The sequence below is a fragment of the Hyaena hyaena genome, unplaced genomic scaffold (genome assembly GCF_003009895.1).
Source record: "Hyaena hyaena isolate Hyena2069 unplaced genomic scaffold, ASM300989v1 scaffold_754, whole genome shotgun sequence".
Classification (NCBI taxonomy): domain Eukaryota; kingdom Metazoa; phylum Chordata; class Mammalia; order Carnivora; family Hyaenidae; genus Hyaena; species Hyaena hyaena.
Window position 1 is genome coordinate 156914 of NW_024081381.1, and position 19066 is coordinate 175979.

The window sequence follows — 19066 nt, forward strand, 5'->3', positions numbered from 1 at the left end:
GAGAGACAGGGTGAGCAGGGGAGGGTCAGAGAGAGAGGGAGTCACAGACTGAAACAGGCTCCAGGCTCTGAGCTGGCAGTCAGCACAGAGCCCGACGCGGGGCTCGAACCCACGAACCGCGAGATCATGACCTAAGCGAAAGTCGGACGCTTAACCGACTAAGCCACCCAGGAGCCCCTCCATGGAACTTTTTGCCTTTGGAGACAGAAGAAGTGACACTGGAAAAGGGTAAACGACGGGCACCACAGTGTCCTGAGATCTCCATGCATGGACAAAGATAGGAAAATTGGACTATAAGTACTGCCTTGGAGGTTGTGAAATCCTCAGAGGCCGAGTGTGTGTGACTGAGACATATCCTAGATACAAAACAAAAGCAGAGTCTTGATCCACGGATCCATTTCCTTGTGAGGGAAACAGAGACAGAAGTGGGTTCTGGAGAATGCAAGAAACCTCCCTTAAGGGTGACTGAGAGCCCCAGTGAAACTCAGGAGCAGGAATTAGACTGGTCGAGGATGGGGAACCAAAATTTTGGGCCTAGAGGTAATGGAAGAGATACCCAGAAAAAGACAGGGTCTCCTCAGATACCCCCAGACAGTCTGTTGGGGTGAATGTTATAGTACTGGGGATATTCCTTGTACAAGGAACAAGGAAAAACATAAAATGATCAAATTCTGCTGTTTTGTTTGGATTAAAGACCCAATTAAAGGGCCATCTGGGGTTTTTTGTTTTTTATTTTTGTTTTGTTTTCTAGCTCAGAGGAAGACTGGGTCTATCAGGCTCTAGTCCTCTATGTCAATGACAAAAGCACTAAAACTTTTCAATCAAATTTTCTTTTTTTAAATGTTTTTTTTTTAAATATTTATTTCTGAGAAAGAGAGACAGCATGAACAGGGTAGGGTCAGAGAGAGAGGGAGACACAGAATCTGAAACAGGCTCCAGGCCCTGAGCTAGCTGTCAGCACAGAGCCCAATGCGGAGCTTGAACCCACGAACTGTGATATCATGACCTGAGCCGAAGTCGGACCCTCAACCGACTGAGCCACCCAGGAACCCCTTCAAACATCTTTTCAAAGGGATTATGCTCTCTGACACTGAGGAAACATGGGATCTTCTTCAGTCCCCAAGGACTCTCCCTTGGGATGCCTTTTAACCCACTGGAATCAATTCAGACTGCAAGTCCTAAAAAAAAAAAAAAAAAAAAAACTGATAGTTTTTTCATAATACTGGCCTCAATACTTCTTAGGGGATGAGGAAAAATGGCCCGTTAATGGGAAACCAGATTTTAATACAGATCTCTTCTGTAAGAAACAGGGCAAATGGACTAAGGCACCCTGTGTCCATGGCTCTATATCAGGATCCAGAACTGAGGGCCTTTTGCAGAATGTGTTTGCCCAAGTGTATTTGGCTAGTAAACTCCCTCTTTGTATATTGGATGATGGTCTAAACAGGCCTTCTTTGAATAAACCCAGGTTGCTGGAGGATTTGTATAAGGGGGCTTCTCCTTCATTCATTTCCTGGGTTAATGACTATGATAACTGAACCAATTGTCTCTGGTTAGTCTACCTCAGGAGGGAGAGTTTAAGGAATATTCCTAAGAGGCTGCCAAAACTCCTTCCTTTTGTTTTGGGGAAATTCCCCATCTTCTCTGGCCTGACATAGACTCCATATTTCCAATTTGGTGGAAAAACAACAACAACAACAACAACACGACATCTGCTCCTCTGTCTGAGCTAACAAGGTTTAGAACAAGGAATCTTCTTTGTCTGCCTTCTGCTAGCACCTCATCTCTTCTGCCTTCCCCTCCCCTTCCTCAGCATCCCTGGCACCATTGACTCCTCCTCCTCCCCTCAATGTCTAGGAGCAGAGTACGCACTGGGACCACCCACTTCAGATTCTCCCACCCGTATCCCAGGTAAAAACTGACAATGGGGAAAGAGTGATTGACTTTTAAGTGGATGCAGGTGGAACATGTTCAATGTTTAAACTAATTTAAGTTTGTTGGTTTAATTAAGATAGACATGTATTTAGAGTTATCAGCATTAAATGTGAAACTCATTCTCTTGGCCAGAGCGTTCAGCCAGCTAACAAAAGTTTCCCACCATAGACCCTGATTAGGACAATAATGATCCTGGGGAGAGCGTTAGATGCAGGATTTAAGAGAGCTAATATCAAAGGAATCAGGGAATCAGCTCCAAGATATCAGAATGTCAGCAAGGCTTTTGAGATACAGCAAGAGAAGGAGGAAACCCCAACTGCTTTCTTACAGAGGCTTAAGGATCAAATGAGGAGATAGTCAGGCCTATATCCAGAAAACCCAATGGGGCAGAGCCTCCGGAACGTTAATTTTGTCACTAGAAGTTGGCCTGGTATTGCCAGAAAGTTACAGAAGATCGAAGGATGGAATGAGAAGCAGATAGAAGAACTGCTCAGGGAGGCACAAAAGATATTGGTAAAGAAGGATGAGAAGAGACAAAAACAAAAAGCAAAGATTATGGTAACTACTGTGGAGAAGATGATTGAAAGGAAAGGGGGAAATAGAGAACCCCCTTGGGGTGGAGTGGGGGGGCATGATGAGGAAAACAAAGGCAAGAGAAATGTAGCTCCAGTAAATCTCTTCACAGCCTGCAGCCCGCTGAGACACCTGAAACATGTGGGACGTGACTTTCCTTGAAGAACTCATGGCCACCTTAATGCCTTAATGTTTTTATTTTATTACCTAGGTTTACTAAAGGTCAAAAAACTCCTGTGATCTCTGGTGCAGTTTGTTAGCAAAAAGAGGTCTTAAGCAAGAACTAATTATACCTCAAAATTTTCGTGGGTGGGTAAATGTTAGGATAGCTTTCAAAGTGTTCGATAGCCTGAAACGTTAAAGCTTTGCTTGCCAGATAAATGGAATTAAATTCAGTGGATATCTAATAAGATAAAATGCTAAATAAAGCATTGATTACTAAACATGAGTTTATGCTTTTAACTTCGTGCAGAGAAACTAAGGTTGTTTGGGTCTGTTGGTAAACATGCTTTGTGCTTAATAGATTCATAAATTTGTCATCTAAAGAATTCTAATGTAACAGTTCATAATTGGTAACTACTTAGTTTTCACTGGAGACTAAGTTTTCTAAGAGTTAAAAATCTGCTAAGTGCAGTTATGACTGATGGAAATAAGGAAAGCATCTCTATATGTAAAAGTAGATATGTAAAAAAATTTATAAAAGCAGAAAGACATTTTTGTTGAAGGTAAAAGAAAATAATTTTGTCCTAAATGAGACTGGTTTTTTGGAGAGGAATGGCTTGGGACAAAATCTAAATGTAAAGGAAAGCTGTAGAAGGTTCATGAAGGGAAGTCTTTGGAAAGGAATTTTATATGTGGTTAGGATCAGTTTCAAAAGTACACTGGTATAAGATTAAAATTCTGCTTTACTCTCTGTTAAAAAAGCAAAGTTTTCTTGGCTTGTGGGTCTGCCTTTGAAAAAAAAAAAAAAGGAAATATTTTTTCCCCTTTGCTCAAAAAGATGGAAAGAACTATGATTTTAACCAAAAAGGTAGGACAGCATGTCCTTTTGAGTTGTTTTGATCAAAACGTGGTTGCCCCTCCTTTGATCCAAAAGCTGGGAGATGAGGCAATGTCCTTGCTGCCACCCTCCAAATGCTCCACATTTGTATTAATTCTGCAACACAGAGGAATGGATGCCTGTGCCATATGAAGGGTGGATGACATATATAAAGGGCTTTTACCGGGATAGGTGGGAGCCATTTTGCTACACTGAGCTCAGTGGATGCTGACTTGTACCAATCTAGTGACCTTAAAATGGACATCCATGTGGATGGAACACATTTATGTTGGAATTGCAAAAAAAAAAAAAAAAAAAAAAAGACAGGAGAATAGACCTCGATTTTGGCCCTTTTAGCTCCCCCTCAATGGCCAATTTTATCCTTATAAGAAATGGTTTTCACCAGCCTTTTAAAACGTACTTGTAAAGACGAACAGTTTTATTATGATTGATATGCAAATTACTGTTGGGCCAAAATAAAATTAACACATCCCTCTACAACCAAGGGAATCATGCTTGGTCATAGTCAACACCCCCGAAGTCCCACAGGCAGGAAACGGAGATGTAGGAGAAACCTGGGAAGATGGGTCAGCTTTCGGAGGTAGGGTCAAGCCTGGGTAAGAGCAACTACTCCAAGCACCTCCTGAGGCTGACAAGGCTTTTGGCTGCCAGTCGCATAGCCAGCCAAAACACAGGGCCAAGAGATGAGGTTTCTCTTGGCCTGCTATAAGGGATTACTTTTCTTCTTTTTCCTATAGATGAGCAATTCCCCAACCAAGGCCAATACCCCTTTGGGATGCATTCTGAAAAACTGGGATGATTTGGATCCGCAAACCCTAAGAAAAAGCAACTCATTTTCTTTTGCACCAAGGCTTGTCCTCAGTACAAATTGGAGGAGGAAATCTGGCTACCAGAGGGAAATATCGATTATAATACTATCCTACAATTGGACTTGTTTTGCAAACATGAGGAGAAATGGGGAGAAGTACCCTGTGTTCAGTGTTTTGGGGACCTTAAGAGAAAATTGAGATACGTGTAAGGTCAATCCTGGCCTACTGGCAACCCTTTCCAAGGGTTCACAACGATGAAGGGAGGGAGTCAAGGGCCCCTCGCCTGTACCCAAAGCAGACCTAGAGAAAGAGGAAGGGAAGTCTTCCACCTAAACTTCCTCCTCCTTGGGGCCTCAATCTATATGCGCTTCTGCTCCCTGCTGCCCACCTTATCCAGGCCCTACCCACAATGGAACAGGCATGTTTCCCCTAAAAGAAGTTAGAGTGTCAGAAGAAGAAACGCAGGAAGGCACCACTATGATAAGATTACAAGTACCTTTTTCATTGCAAGATTTAAGACAGATAAAAGAATATCTAAGTAAATTTTCTGATGATCCAGATAAGTATATAGAGGCTTTTCAGAATATTACGTACGTTTTGAGTTGATCTGGAAAGATACAATGCTTTTGTTGAATCAGACTGTTAATGAGACAGAGAAGCATGGTGTTCTGGCAGCGGCTGAGAGATCATTGAGGAACTCCTTAATTATCCTGGGACTGGAGGTCCTATAGGGAATTCCTTGTTCCCTACTGGGGTTCAGGCAGTTCTGTCCCAAAATCCTAATTGGGACTATGATAATCCCATTGAGAAGTGGTATCACTGCCACTTCCAAGCTTGTGTTTTGAAGAAATTAAGGAGATCTAAGGTTAAACCTTTAAAGTATGCTAAATTGGCAACCATTTTACAGACACAGGACGGGAGCCTGGCGGCCTTTCTGGAAAGATTAAGGTTAAATATACGCTATCTCCCCTGATAACCCCTGAAGCTGAGACAATTCTAAAGGACAAATTTGTCATTCAATTGGCCCCACAATTTTCAAGGAATCGGCAAAAATTGGAGGAGCTCTTAAAAACCATCAATTGGGTATGTTACAACTGAGATCAAGAGAATAAGGAACATGAAAAGAAGCTTTAAAAAAATCTGAGGCCTTAGTTGCAGCCTAACATACTATGTCAGTCCAGACTTCCCGAGGTCCTGGCACCAAATGCTGTTTATGTGGCTGGTCAAGGGCACTGGAAACGAGAATGTCCTCAGAGGGGACAACGGAAGTTGAAACCCCATAGGCCATGCCTCTTATGTGGTGACAGTCACTGGAGATCTGAATGACCTCGGGAACCTCAGTCTGTGAGGGCTCAGATAACCAATGTCCCTGGAAGGAAATGATGGGGCCTGGGGCTCTTCGTGGTGGCTCCCCTGAACCAACTGCCTATTGGAAACCCAGCGCCTCAGGTAACTCTGGAAATAGAAGGAAAACTGGTTAATTTCCTTCTTGATACTGGAGCCACCTTTTCTGTCTTCTTTTCCACTCCCGGCCAACTGTCCAAATGCGGTGTAACAGTTAGAGGCGTCTCCGGAAAACTTATGACTAAATTTTTCTCTCAGCCACCGGGGTGCATATGGGGAGACTTTTTTTTTTCACATTCTTTTTTGATAAAGAATCAAAAAAGTGCCAGAGAGCCCCACTCCCTTGCTAGGAAGAGATTATGACTAAATTAGGGACTATAGTGCTACTGACTCCAGGATGGATAAACGGTTGCCTAAATTTACAGTAATCTGAATATCGAAGATCAATCTTTCCTTGAGATAAAATTAAATACACCCCATGGAGTTGTTCCTATGGAAACTGGATGGCCAAAGGAAGATTTGCGGATTGAGAACCAAAAAATACTTCAGGTGGTTACTCTAACCAACAATATCCCAAGATCCAAATAAATATGGAAGGGGGAGGAAAAACTATAGTTAAATTTTTATTTTATTTATTTATTTATTTATTTTTTAATGTTTTTTATTTATTTCTAGGAGAGAGAGAGACAGCGTGAGCAGGGGAAGGTCAGAGAGAGAGGGAGTCACAGATTGAAACAGGCTCCAGGCTCTGAGCTGGCAGTCAGCACAGAGCCCGACGCGGGGCTCGAACCCACGAACCGCGAGATCATGACCCAAGCGAAAGTCGGACGCTCAACCGACTAAGCCACCCAGGCGCCCCTATAGTTAAATTTTTTAAAAAATGACCAGACATATCAGGGACTTTTTGGATGGCTACAATGTGTCTTTCCTTCCTATGGTGTGACCTCCTCCCTAGGAGGCACTGCATTTAAAATAATAATGCTTGTTGATCTAATATTCTTTCCCTGGGTGGGAAAAAAAAAACCAAAAAACCATATATTGGAACAATGCAGGAGCTTCTGACCACAGCAAAGTTTCTCTTAAGAAACAAATGTCTGTGACTTATGCCCAAAATAAGGGCATACTGGAAGATAAACCTGACTGTGAAGAGGAGAGTCACCACTTGTTGAACATGTTTGAGCAAGACCTCAAAAATAAAGGAAATATAAATGAAAATGAAATCAATCTAGAAGAGAAGAGGAGGGATTGCAAGAAGTAAGGGGGATGATTCAGTGTCAGAAATACCAAATAAAACCTGTGCTGTCTGGTTAACAGTAGGTTTACAATTTATTGGAAATATATATGAACACCCCACCCCTGCTGTAATGGAGTCCCAAACCCTTGGACACTTAACTTCCTGGTTTTTCCCCTCTCTGTTTTGTGGGATTTGCAATGAGTATGCGCTAAAGAACTGAAGTTCTGCATCACCTCAGGAAATGTACATTTGTTCCAATCAGACTACTTTTTACCTTACATGGGCATAGGTGATGTCTGGGTAAAGCTTTAACCTCTGTAGTACTCAGCCAATGAGGAATCAGGGGAGGGACTTGCATGCTGGGAGATAAATTGGTGCTGTGACTACTCCAAATGTGTCTGTCCATCAGACACCTGCTCTTGCAAGAATGTTGATTAAAGCCTCATTTCACTGGGCTCTGAGTCTCCACATTTCTCCTTTGATTGAGTCAGTGGGCCTATTTTTCACATGACCTCAACAGGATGTCAGCACTGTCAGAGTCCTCCAGGATGTGACAACAACAGGTGCATAAAGATAATGTCCCTGGTCCTGTGTGTGGTTGTATGAGGGTTTGAACATCAACTAGAGATGCTGCAGCCAACACCTTTAATCAAGAGGTAAAAAGGAGAGAAGAACAAAAGAGGAAGAATGTGGGAGAGAGAGAGAGGCCTCTGAGAGGCTATAAGAGAAAGATAATGCAGAGGAGATGAAGAGAGTTAGAAAGAGATAGGCAGATAAAACCAGAGACAAAGTGGACAACTAACTTGGTGAGTCAGGTATGAGGGTCTCCTGTCCAAGGAACACCCACCCAACTCATAGGTAGAACTGAAGTGTATCAGTGAGAATCTATGTCAAGAATCTGGCTACCCCAGCGTCTCTCTGGTGGAGCCCTTTCCCTGTTATCTGTCCCACTGGGTCCCCACTGTCCCCCCTCCAGGATAAATTCACATGCCTAGTTAAACCTGTGGAGAACATTCCCAAGGAAAAGGTCAGGAACTGAGGACTGATACCCTCTTCCCATTGAAGAGGCCTTGGAAGGGGCTTGGGAGCGACTAAAGGAAGCAGAGAAACTGCCTCTGTCCCTAGGAGAAGCCAGGGTATCTTTAGGGCAGGAATGAGGAACCTGTATCGGACACCCTTGTGATAGGGCCACAGAAAGTGTTCTCTCTCTGTGCTGCCTGTGCCCCAACAGATAATTTTGTCCAGCCCTCAGCCTCTCGATAGCCAGGTGTCAGAACATACCAGTTGCATCAGTGGATTCAAAGACCTCAGGGGAGGACCCTGTGTCCCAGGTTTCTTGGCAGATGGCCCAAACTACTTTGCTTTGCACCCTTGAAGGTTGAAAGGAATTAAGGGCCAGGGGCCAGTGGAGCCATGGGAGCTTCTGGGCCAGAGGAGAAAAAAACACTTAGTTAATTACTCAGGATTTGATGAGCAGTGGCATCTGGATTTTAACAGCCAGAGGCATTGTGGATCTCAAGATCCATCTGGAATAAGGTGCTAAACTTGAACGTCAGTGCCACCCTTCAAGGTACCGTGTTTCATGATCCAGCTGGCTTTGGCTACTGTTGTGGGAACCCAGGTTACACAGTCCCAGCCCCATTAACATATCAGTTCTGCTGGGTGATTCAGGCCACAGGGCTGGGCCATAATATGGTCATTAAGCCCCCAGGAGCCAATGAAGCTGTTTCAGCAGGGAAAGGAGGGGCAAGATCACTGCAGGTAGAGAAGTCACAAGCCCTGGATGCTTATGAATTGGGGTATATACTCAGCTTACCCTGTCCATCCTTCCGAGGCTTATCTCAGAAGCTCATCATCTCCACTCCCGTTCCTCCAGAGTTTCTGGACCAGTCCAGTTTCCCAGAAACATATCTCAACATGGAGAATCTGATTCCACAGCATGAATTTCTTCTCTTCTTAAGTTTATTTATTTATTTTGAGAGAGAGACAGTGAGAGCAGGGGAGGGGAGAGAGAGGGAGTGAGAGAGAATCCCAAGCTGACAGTCTGTCAGCACAGAGCCTGGTTTGGGGGCTTGAAATCACGAACCATGAGATCATGACCTGAGCTGAAACCAAGAGTCAGATGCTTAACCGACTGAGCCAGAAGGTGCCCCATGAGTTTATTCTAGCTTGATCAACCTAAGAGCACCAGCAACAAACCTGCAGTCCAACAATGTCAAGTTTATTGACCCTTTTCAATGAGGGAAACTGCACATCAAAAGAACCATGGGACATCTCACCAAATAAAAGAAAAGGTCCAGTTTTTATAGGATTTGAGGAAAGGATAAAAAAATAATGCTTATTTTTGAGAGAGAGAGAGAGAGAGAGAGAGAGAGAGAGAAGGGGAGGGTCAGAGAGAGAAGGAGCCACAGAATCCAAAGCAGGCTCCAGGCTCCAAGCTGTCAGCACAGAGCCCAATGCGGGGCTCTAACCACACAGACTGCTAGATTATGACCTGAGCCAAAGTCACACACTCACCTGACCGAGCCACCCAGGCACCCTGGAAAAAATAAAATTTATATGAAACTTAAATGAGCCTTGCTACATCTGTGTACATTGTGTTGCCTGCATAAGTACATTTGTTGTGAGGATCACATCTGTGTATTTACTTATTTCTAATGTAGAATTTCTCAACATCAACAATATTGGCATCTTGGACTAGATAATTCTTTGTTGTGGAAGGCTATCTTGTGCATGGTAGGATGTTTAGCCTCATCCCTGGCCTCTATTCACTAGATGCCAGTGGCCCCCTCAACCCAATTGTGACAAAATTTTGCAGATATTGCCAAATGTCCTTTGGGGAGCAAACTTACCCTTGGTTGAGAACCACTGTTCTAATGGTTTATTGATAGTGAATATGGTAGTGAATAGTCAGTAAAGGATTTTGTGGAACGACTTCTGTTTTCACTTTTCTATGCATATTTTAGGGTGATGTGTTAAATGAAAGATACATTAAAATGATAAATCTGTGGTTAAAAGCAAGCTCACTGGTTAAAAAGACAATGTCAGTGGGGTACCTGGGTGGCTCAGTTAGTTAAGTGATGGACTCTTGACTTTGGCTCAGGTAGTGGGATCGAGCCTTGCATGGGGCTTTACACTGACAGCTTGGGGCCTGCTTGGGATTTTGTCTTCCTCTCTCTCTCTCTGCTCCCCCCTCACTCGTATGCACACTACTTTTATTCTCTCTCTCAAAATACATAAACATTTTTAAAAAGTAGCCCAATAGGGGCACCTGGGTGGTTCAGTCAGTTGAGCATCTGGCTTCAGCTCAGGTCATGATCTCACGGTTCGTGAGTTCGAGCCCCACATGGGACTCTGTGCTGACAGCTCAGAGCCTGGAGCCTGCTTTGGATTCTCTATCTCTCTCTCTCTCTCTGCCCCTCTCCCACTTGCAATTTCTCTCTCTCTCTCTCTCTCTAAATAAATAAGCGTTTAAAAAATCTTTTTAAGTAGCCCAATTAAAAAACAGGCAATAGATTTGAGAAGATATACAGATGACAAATAAATACATGAAAATGTGCTCAGCATCATTGTCAATAGGGAAACATAAATTTAAAACATAAAGACATGGAGCACCTGGGTGGTTCAGTCCATTGAGCATCCGACTCTTGATTTCAGCTCAGGTCATTATTCCAGGGATGTGGGATCAAGCCCCACACTCAGTGTGGAGCTTGCTTGGGATTCTCTCTCTCTCACTGCCCCTCTTCCCTACTCATGCTCTGTCTCTCTCTCTCTCTCTCTCTCTCTCTCTCTCTAAGTTAAAGAAAAAAAACTAGGAGTGCCTGGATGGCTTAGTCAGTTAAGAGTCTTGGTTTGTGGGTTCGAACCCCACATCGGGCTTCACACCGATAGCTCAGAGCCTGGAGGCTGGTTTGGATTCTGTGTCTCCCTCTCTCTTTACCCCTCCCCTGCTAACTTGCTCTCTCTCTCTCTCTCTCTCCCTCAAAATAAATAAATAAATAAATATTTTTAAAAAATCTAACCATGCATCTGTCATATGATCCAGCTATTTAACTCTTAGTTTTTTTCCAAGAGAAAAGAAAATATATATCTATATAAAGACTTATACAATATTTGCATAGCAAGTATATTTGTAATAGTCAAAACCTGAAAACTACCTAAATGTCCATCAACAGATGAATGGATAAACAAATTAGAGTATATCCATATAACACAACATGGATGACTCTCAAAATAATATTGAATGAAGGAAGCCATACAAATAAAGATATTATTTATATAAAACTTTATAAAATGCAAACATTTTAGTGACAGCATCAGTGAGTGTGTGAGAGTGGAGATGAGAGAGTTATGAATATATTTACTATCTTGATTATGGTGATATGTGTAACATATAAACTTATTAAATTGTACACTTCTGATATGTAGAATTTATTGTACAGCTATAATTCGAGCTATATTATCGAGATAATTATATTTCAATAAAGCTATTTAAAAACTTTTTTAATGTTTATTTATTTTCAAGAGAGAGAGACAGAGCACAAGCAGGGGAGAAGCAGAGAGAAGGGGAGACACAGAATCCGAAGCAGGTTCCAGGCTCTGAGCTGTCAGCATAGAGCCTGACTCAGGGCTAAAACCCATGAGCTGTGAGATCATCATGACCTGAGCTGAAGTCAGATACTTAACCGACTGGAGAGTCAGAAAGGTTAAGTGATTTACCCAAGGTCATCAGATGTTGAGGCTGGAAAGTGAATTCAGGTCTGTCGACCACAGAGCCCACATTCCTCCCACCAGGCTGCACTGACTTTGGCCCATGTGGTCTCAGAAAGCTCCAGTCACTCCTTTCCAAACCCAGTGATCCTAGAACTTCAGAACAAGGTGTCTGACTTACTCCTTGTAGTAGGCCGAATAATGCCCTCCAAAGATATTAGGTCATAATCTCTGGAGCCTATAATCAACCTTATTTGGAAAATGGCTCTTTGCAAATATGATTAAGTTAAGGCTGTTGAGATAGGGGGATTATCCTGGATTATTTCGGTGAGCCCTAAATGCAACCACATCCTTGTAAGAAAAAGGCAGGCCAAGCTCTTACTGAAAGCCCAAGAGCTAGAGAAGCTAAAGAAGGGGGAAAGAGAAGCAGCCAAATGTTGGACCCAGACCAGGAGATTGAGCCAGAGCTTGAGTAAAAGCTACTTTTGCTAAAGCAGCAGCAACTAAAAAAATTGAAAAGATGCTGGTAATCTTTGGACTGCTCACCTCCTTCCTTTCTTTCCTATATGTGATAGCTCCACCCATTAGGAAGTTCTTTGCTGCTGGGTTTTAGAGAACAAACATGCAGCTTCCCAGGAAGCTAGTGGTGATCACCAGAGCCAACGTAGGCATCAGCAAGGAGACAGAGAGCTTGGTAGCAGAGGAGCCCAACTGTGCTTTGCCTACCAAGATATACTGAAGGAGGATAATCTGCTTTGAAACTCACCTGGGAGTCAATCACCTGGGCCACTTTCTCTGTAACCACTTGCTCCTGGAGCTGCTGAAAATGTCTACGTCCTTACAGGTGATGAACCTGTTACCAGTAACCCAACATGCTGGCAAGATTCACTTCCACAACCTCCAGAGCGAGAAGCACTACAGCTGTCGGGGGGCGGGGGGGGGAGGCTGCTTATTGCCACAGCTAGGTGGCCAATATATTTTTTTTAGTTGGGAACTGGCCAAGAGGCTCCAGGGCACAGGGGTCACCACATATGCAGTGCCCGCAGGAATCATCTACACCCAACTGGTCTAGCACTACTTCCTGCTGCTCTGGAGGCTCTTCTCCCCCTTCATCAAGTCAACATAGTAGGGGGCACAGACCAGCCTGCACTGTACCTTGGTGGAGAGCCTGGAGCCCCAGTGTGACAAGTACCTCAGTGACTGCAGGAGGACCTGGATGCCCCAAGGGTCTGAAATAGCAAAACCATTGAGTTCCTGTAGAATATCGCTGTGAGCTTCTAAAAATCCAGAACCAAGGCTTTATCAGGACCAGTCTGGCCATAATGAAAAGGGACAAAAGTGAAGGCCCACCCTGAAAGATTGTCCTTCTGGTGGGCTACTGTTGAAAATGCTTCCCTGCTCTGATTCTCCTGACCCTTCTAGAAACCTTTGCATACCCAATCCTCTTGTGGAGCTGGCTCATAGTATAAGACATTCACATCTGCAGAGTATTCTTCTCCAAGACTTACAAGAATTGGCTGTTCTCTTGGGGCAGGAGGACTGGGCAGATCCCAAGCTGGCCATGGGGAAAGCAGAAAAGCCTGGAAAATTGGGCCAATTTTTTCACTAATACCAGAAATGCCAGCCAGCATGCTCAGCTGAGGTAACAGGAGCATCAGTGTTTCATATTTCCAAGGACAGTAAGTCTCAAACTTTTGATGATTGCTTTCATCTTTGAAATACTAGTTACTCAGGAAATATTAGTCATTCAGGAAATACTCGGGAAATTTTTGGTTAACCTTGGCCAATTTTGATTTCTTCCTCTGAGCACATTGGAGCTACCATATGAAGCTGGACCCTACCATTTTCTTTTTCCCAGTTTTTTTTGTGTTAAGAAAATTTTCAGGTTTTATTGAGATATAATTGATACATAACACTGAGGAAGTTAAGACCTACACATTTTCTTTTTGTTATGGTTGTTTTTAATTTTTTATTTTAATAGTTTATTGTCAAGTTGGTTTCCATATAATACCCAGTGCTCATCCCCACAAGTGCCCTCCTCCATGCCCATCACCCCCCCTCCCCCCCCCCCCCCCCCCCATCAGCCCTCAGTTTGTTCACAGCATTCAAGAGTCTCTCATGGTTTGCCTCCCTCCCTCTCCCCTACTATTTTCCCCTCCTTCTTCTCCCCCATGGTCCTCCGTTAAGTTCCTCCTAATCCTCCTATATGTGCAAACATATGGTATGTGTCCTTCTCTGCCTGACTTCTTTCACTCATCATAACACCCTCAAGTTCCAACCATGTTGCTACACATGGCCAGATTTCATTCTTTCTCACTGCCATGTAGTATTCCATTGTGTAGATAAACCACATCTTCTGGATCCATTTGTCTGTTGATGGACACTTAAGCTCTTTCCATGTTTTGACTATTGTTGAGAGTGCTGCTATGAACATTGGGGTACATGTGCCCCTATGCACCAGCACTCCTGTATCCCTTGGGTAAATTCCTAGCAGTGCTATTGCTGGGTCATAGGGGAGTTCGATTATTAATTTTTTGAGGAACCTCCACACTGCCCCTCCAGAGGGGCTGTACCAGTTTACATTCCCACCAAAGTGTAGGAGGGTGCCCGTTTCTCCACATCCTCGCCACCATCTAGAGTTCTCTGATTTGCTCATTTGAGCCACTCTGACCGGCGTGAGATGGTATCTCAGTGTGGTTTTGATGTGTATTTCCCTGATGAGGAGGGGTGCTGAGCATCGTTTCATGTGTCTGTTGGCCATCTGGATGTCCTCACATTTTCAATTATGCAGATGCTTTCCTTTTCAAAAGAGTCTCCTTTACCTCAATTTTTAGAGGAAATAAAGACTGTGCATTGAAAAGACAAACGAAATAAGCAGAAGGAGACTTAAGAGACACACAGACAAGAGGGCAATGTGAAGATGAAACACAGAAATATATGAGGAGGTTAATCTTGAAGATTGTAGCAAAGCCACCAAAAGTCAAGGAATAATGACAGTGACAGGAGCTGGAAGTGGTAAGGCATGATTCTCCCTAGAGCCTGTAGAGGGAACACCGTCCTTCTGACAGCTTGATATTGACCGGTGATACTGATTTCAGACATATGGCCTACAGAACCATGAGAAAATAACTTTCTGTTGTTTGGGTCACCAAGGCTGTGTTAATTTGTTACAGCAGCCAGAGGAAATTAATACAGATTTTGGTACCTGGAAGTAGAATGCTGCCATAACAAACACCTAAACGTGTGAAAGTGAATTTGGAATTGGATAATGTATAGAGGCTAGAAAAATGTTGAGAAGCTTAATGGGAAAATCCTAGATTGAATTAAACAAATTGTTGGTAGAAATATTAACACCAAGTGTTACTCTGGTGAGATCCCAGAAAGAAGTGAAGAGCATGGAAGATAAAACATACCATTTTAGAAAATACATATATTGTCATAAGCAAAATGTTGTTAGAAATATGAATATTAAAGGTGCTGCCGGTGAGAACTAGGAAGGAAATAAGGAACATGTTACTAGAAACTGGAGGAAAGGCAATCTTTGTCCCATACTGACGAAACTTACCTGAATTATGTCCTACCCCCATGCGGAAAGCAGAAATTATAAGTGATAAACTTGGATATTTAGCTGAGGGGATTTCTTCTCTTTTCTATATCTTTTATAGTTTATTGTCAAGTTGGTTTACAGATAACACCCAGTGCTCATCCCAACAAGTGCTAGCTGAGGGAATTTCTAAGCAAAGTGTTTGAAGGTGTGGCCTAATTTATTCTTTTTTTGTTTTTTAAAATTTTTTAATGTTTTTGTTTATTACTGAGAGACAGAGAGAGACAAAGCATGAGCATGGGAGGGGCAGAGAGAGGGGGAAACACAGAGTCTGAAGGAGACTCCACGCTCTGAGCTGTCAGCACAGAGCCCAACGCGGTGACCTGAGTCGAAGTCGGACATTTAACCGACTGAGCCACTGAGGCGCCCCTGGCCTAACTTATTCTTGCTGCATTAGTAAGATGTCATAGGAAAGAGATAAACTGAGGAAAGAACTATCAAGCAAAATAGACCTAGGACTTGATGATTTGGAAATTTTTCAGTATGTCAAGATTACAAAAGACACAAAATTAGGATATTTACCCTCACGAAGGTGTGCTATGGTGAGAAAGTCAAGAACGTGGCCGTGTTTGCTAATACTGAAGAAAGTAGGTGTGTGACTCATGAATCTCTTCAACCATCTCAGCCATAGCTAGGAATAGAGATGGGATTATCTGGGAAAGATCTGTGGGGGACCCTATGAACTAATGGCATGAATTGCTGTGGCACGTGGGAGATCCACAGGTTTTTAAGAATATCATCAGAAATATTGCCAGATTGAACTGAAAGAGGCAGAGGCAGGACAAACTGGACGAAGACCATTAGACTCCCAAAATGCTACAGACAATAGAAAAGGGTAATAAAACTGGAGATATTTACCTCTTAATCCCCTTTATCAATTTCTCCCATTCCCCCCCCCAATTTGGTGACTACAAGTTTGTTCTTTGTATTCATGACTGTTTTATTCTGTTTGGTCACTTTGGTTTTTTTAGATTCCACATATAAATGAAATCATACAGTATTTGTCTTTCTCTGACTTATTTCACTTAGTATAATACCCTCTAGGTCCATCCATTTTGTTGCAAATGGCAAAATTTGATTCTTTTTTGCATATATGCATATATTTATAATGGCATATATATTTTTGTGGCATATATATATATCACATATCCTTTTTTTTCATTCATCTATAGATGGACACTTAGTTTGCTTTCCATAACATAGCTATTGTAAATAATGCAACAAACATAGGGGTGCATATATATTTTTGAACTAGTGTTTTCATTTTCTTTGAGTAAATACACAGAAGCGGAATTGTTGAATAGTATGGTATATCTATTTTAATTTTTTGAAGAACCTCCACACTGTTTTCCATAGTGGCCGCACCAGTTTACATTCCCACGAACAGTACATGAAGATTCCCATTTCTCTACATCTTCACCAACACTTGTTGTTTCTTGGCTTTTTGATATTAGCCATTTGGACTGGTGTGAGGTGATGTCTCATTATAATTTTGATTTACATTTTCCTAATGCTCAGTGATGTTGAGCATCTATTCATGTGTCTGTTAGCCATTTCAGTGTCTTATTTGGAAAAAGGCCTATTCAGATCCTATGCCTATTTTTTTAATCAGATTGTTCATTTTTATGGTTTTGAGTTCATTATATAATTTGGATATTAACCCCTTATCAGATATGTCATTTGTGAATATCTTCTCCCATTCAGTAGTAGTAGGCATTTTATTTGTTGATGGATTCTTTCACTGTGCAAAAGCTTTTTAGTTTTATATAGTCCCAATTGTTTATTTTTTATTTTGTTGCTCTTTCTTTAGGAGGCAGATCCAGAAACATATTGTTAAGGCCAATGTCCAAGAGTTTACTGCCTAATTTTTCTTTTAGGAGTTTCATGGCTTTAGGTCTTACATTAGGTGGGGCAGGAGCTGCTTTGAAGGGGTGCCTACTGAAGTGGGTGCATTGGGTAAGATAGGGCTGCAGGGAGTCAGACAGGGCAAGTGGTACTATCAAGGTAGATGGATAGTGTCAGAACTGGTGCCTGCCAGCATTGGGTCAGAAAGAAGTTTCCTGTTCCAGGAAAAAGTTCTACAGCACATGCCCTAAAATTAGCCAATAAATCTTCTTCATATGTGGCCCAACTGCTTTTCAAACTGCTGTCTCCATGTTGGGTGTCAGAACAAGTGAGATTGTGTGAGCCCTTTAAAAACAGAGCCTTGGTTTCCTATAGTCCACCAGCTCTCCCAGAGTTAAGGCCCACTGATTTTCAAAGCCAAATGCTGTGGAGGCTCATCTTCCTGGTGCGGATCTTCAGGGCTCGGAGTACCCAGTGTGGGGCTTGAACCCATTGCCCCTCACAGATGACTTCCATACCTATCATATTCCTCCCACTTGTGGATTGTTATGACAGGGCTTTCGTTCCCAATCAGGATGCATCTCTGCCTTCCCTACCCTTCTTGATAGGACTTTTTCTTCATATCTTTGCCTATGGAAGAGATTTTCTGCAGTCTCCAAGTCATCCTCAGAAAAAGTTGCTCTAAATGTAGTTATAGCCTTGATGTGTCTCTGGCAGGAGGTGAGTTCAGGATATTTCTACTCTGCCATCTTTCCCTCTAAGAATGATAACTTGATTTCTAGTGTCCAAATCCAAAGATGAATTTTACCCCAGGATGGATCATACCCAGAGTTTCATCCATACTTACTTTAGATGATGAGATTTGGTACTTTTGAGCATGTAATATTAAATGAGATTTTGGACTTGAGTTGATGTACTGAGAAATTTGGGGATTGGTGATGTAGTACATGTATTTTGCATGTGGGATGGATGTGAATATTCTGGGACTAGAGAGCAGATTATGGGAGACTGAATAATTTCCCCTCTCCCACCAAAGATATTCTAGTTCCTGGAACTTACGTGTGTTACCTACAATATGAATTTTAAAAAACTTTGTCAATGTAATTAGTTTAAAGATCTTGAGGTATGATTAAGTTAAGGATCTTAAAATAGGAAGATTATCCTTGATTATTTGGGTGGGTTCTAAATGTATCTCAAGTGTCCTTATCAGAGGGAGGCAGAGGGAAATTTGTCACCAACAGAAGATAAGAGGGGGATGTGACCGTGGAGGCAGAGATTTGAATGATGCAGCCACAGCCAAGGAGTGTTGGTAGCCACCAAAAGCTGGAAGGGCAGGGAGAAGATTCTCTCCTAGAGCTTCTGGAAGGATTGCAGTCCTGCTCACACCTTCTTTTCGGCTTAGAGAAACTAATTTTAGACCTCTAGCCTCCAGAACTCTGAGAAAATAAATTTATGTTGTTTTATTCCATAGAACTTTTGGTAACTTGTTTCAGCAGCCAAAGGAAATTTGGGTGATTGTTAGAGATGACGTAGATTATGTTGCAAGTCCTTTGTAGTTTTAAGATGCATTAATTCATTCATTCAACTAACCAACAAATATTGAAGGCGATATATAGGAGTAATTAAAAGCACAGACTTTGGACTCGATTCAACTTGGGAGTGAATTACGTGACCTTCATCAGGTTGCCTAACTCTCTGAGCCTCAGTCTCAACATCTATACAATGGAGATAATAATAGTACTTAAGTCAAGGTGCGGTTGTGAAATTTACATGGGATAATGCACATAAAGGGCTTTGTGCTGGGCACAAGGGCCATTGCCCTGTCCTTGTTCTAAGAGACCTCTCTATCATTGTGGGAAGAACAACTTAGAGAGATCCAGACTGTGGATAGAAAGCACAGGAGGAATTGGGGACCCGTTGGAGGCACTGGTAGTAAAGGGTAGGAAAGAATT